The sequence below is a fragment of the Myotis nattereri genome (assembly GCF_964212035.1).
Source record: "Myotis nattereri genome assembly, chromosome: 6".
Taxonomy (NCBI): domain Eukaryota; kingdom Metazoa; phylum Chordata; class Mammalia; order Chiroptera; family Vespertilionidae; genus Myotis; species Myotis nattereri.
This window is the reverse complement of record NC_138081.1, coordinates 80549973-80553388: the sequence shown is the minus strand read 5'-3', so window position 1 is coordinate 80553388 and position 3416 is coordinate 80549973.

Below are 3416 nucleotides of genomic sequence, written 5' to 3'. Positions count from 1 at the left end.
TGACTGATTAGCGTACCTCTGGGTCATGCCAGGATTTCCAACCATCTCAGGGATACAGTCATGGCTGGGTCATGTCATAGGAACAGGATTCCCAATCATCATCTTCTTGGACTTGGGCAAGAAAGGCTTCTGCCTGGGGCTTGCCCTTCCCAAGGCCTGGAATATCACAAAATTCATGGGCACTTCAGTCACTTACGATCCATGCAGCACTCGGTGCTGAGGTGTCAGAACCCGTATCCTAAGCATGTGCTTAGGGGAGTAACCTTTTCACCCCGGGGAAATACTTTACATCTCTTTTCCTATATCTTCTCGACACATGCTCACCACCACTGAATGTCATCACGGTTTGTGGGTTGTCGCTGACACTGCTTCGGAGTGCAGCAAGGATTCTGAATGTGTAAGCACTTAGGAATAGAAAAGGCAAATTAACTAATTCGTTAAATCCTTCCTCTCAGATAAGGTTATTGCAGTTGCCTCTTACGTAATGAAGTGGTATTAAGCATCCATGCTCTTGCTTTCCTAGTCTACATTCATTGTTGCATGGTACCTTGGGAACATTTTGCAGTATTAAACAGTTTATATTACTCTTACATTTGTTTGTGTAAATAAACATATCTACATATATTTAAGTATAGATATAACATGAGTAACGCCTAATCTAAATTTTTTTAAAAATGACTAGATGGATATTAAATGCTAAAATTGCAAATTTTGTTTTTGTGGAAGTATTTAATAAAATTGTATTAATTCTTCCCAAATAAATAATTTTAGATTCATTTATATAATTTACTTTAAAATTGGTATTAATCATTATATTTTGTTTTGTATTTTTATGTATCTTTGAATATTTTAGAACATAACATTTTTGAAAACATATAAACAATTTTAATTTGGATTTTTAATGAAAATATGGTCAAACTGAATTCACTTTGAACATAATTACATTTTGTTTCTTTTTTAAAAAATATTTTTTTATTGATTTCAGTGAAGAAGGGAGAGAGAGGGAAACACCAATGATGATAGAGAATCATTGATTGGCTGCCTCCTGCACGCCCCACACTGGGGATTGAGTGCTGTAACCAGAAACTGAACCATGATTTCCTGGTTCATAGGTCAATGCTCAACCACTGAGCCACGCAGGTTGGGTGCATTTTACTTCTTAATCTTTTAGGTTAGTGAGAATGTGTTCATGTTGAGATCATACTAGAAATAGAAAATACAAAAGTAGAGTTCAAGGCGAACACCTGAGAAACATAAAGAAATAGAAAATGTTCAGAGGCAGCTTGCTTAAGATTTTAAGAACTGGAAACAATAAAAGTGGGATTTATATTGAATGTGACCCACATAAAATTTGCAAACAGGACATTATAAATTCTTTTTGTAAAATTTTGTTTTATTGCTTAAAGTATTACAAAGAGTATCACATATGTCTCCTTTTTTTCCCCCCCTTGACCTTCTCCCGGACTCTCCCACCCGCCAGTGTCTTGCGTCCATTGGTTATGCTTATATGCATGCATACAAGTTCTTCGGTTGATCTCTTACTCACCCACCCCCAACCCTCCCTGGCCTTCCTGCTGTAGTTTGACAGTCTGTTCGATGCTACTCTGCCTCTGTATCTATTTTTGTTCATCAGTTTATAATGGCCTTTATTATCCTTAAGTGAGTGAGCTCATGTGGTATGTGTCCTTCATTGACTGGCTTATTTACTTAGCATAATGCTCTCCAGTTCCATCCATGCTGTTGCAAATGGTAGAAATTCCTTCTTTTTTACAGCGCATAGTATTCCATTGTGTAGATGTACCACAGTTTTCTAATCCACTCATCTGCTGATGGGCACTTAAGCTGTTTCCAAATCTTAGCTATGGTAAATTATGCTGCTATGAACATAGGGATGCATATATCCTTTCTGATTGGTGTTTCTGGTTTCTTGGGATATATTCCTAGCAGTGGGATCAATGGGTCAAATGGGAGTTCCATTTTTAACTTTTTGAGGAAACGCCATACTGTTTTCCACAGTGGCTGCACCAGTCTGCATTCCCACCAGCAGCGCACGAGTGTTCCTTTTTCTCCACATCCTCTCCAGCACTTGTCATTTTTTGATTTGTTGATGATAGCCATTCTGACAGGTGTGAGATGTATAAATTCTTTATTAAATGCAGATTTATTTACTGATCAAAACAATGAAAATGAACTAATGTTATTTTTATTAGATCCACAACTTGAACAAATCAAATAAAATCTAAGAAATTTTTATAAATGGATATTTAAGAAATTATTGTAAGAGATGGTGAAAATCACTTTATAAGTTATAGAAATTTATAAGATGAAAATGAAATATTTCATAAATTTCTCTTTAATAATGTTTAAATTTTGTAAAATTTTTAATTCTTACATATACATGTTGCAAATTGTATTAACAATTTCATTTGCTATTCTTCACCTGGTCATGTTCTCCAAATGTAAATTTATTAAAAATAGTCTAAAAACTACAGTGACTTGATTTGGCATTACTGTAATTGGAATAAAAATTATGAGAAAAATCTTTATTTTTAACATGATTAGTATTTTCTTTCCTGAAATGAAAACAAAATAAATAAATTGTATGGAATAATTATATAATAATTCATGAATTATGGACTCTTTACTTTATTACTTACTCAAACATCACTAGCAATCACCAAAGCATTCAAACTTGTGAAATAATAATAAAATTATATTTTCTTAAAATCTTCTCTTTCTGTTATATTTGACATAATCATGTTTAACGTATTTTTTAAAATATTTATTGTTTTTAAAATATTTATTGTTATCAAGGTAGGGGATGAACATACTTTATTTAACTGTTTGATAGCTTGATTATAATGTTTACATTTACTGATCAAAACCATGTTTAGTAGTTATCAATGGACTAGTTGTTAAATCAACCAATTAACCTGACCACATGTGGATTCATTAATTTAACCAAAGGATCCTGGAGAACTACCTGAAAACCAATCTTACTACCACAGAGGGATCATTTGAAAAGCAACAATGCAAGGCATTTAACCTAAGAGATTCAGCCAGGGTAAAATAAATCAGAAAAAAAAGGATGTGTGTAAGACGATCCCTAAATCACTGTTTCATGTCAGAACCTTCATGAAACATTGAATAGAGTGGATAGGATGAGTAATTTTCACCCAAAAAAGGTTTGGGCAAATTATTTCTAGTTTCAATCAAATCTGGAGTGGCAATGAGTTGCTTATTTATATTTGTTATTATTTTCCCTAAAAAAATGAGTAGTGCTGGTACATGGAAGCAATTGCAATAAAGCATTTTAGATATGACTTAGTGGTATCATCTTCTCATTGAAAAATACCCCAACTTCATCCTATCTGTAATAGAAATAGATTATTTATTTAGTGCATACAATGGAAAAA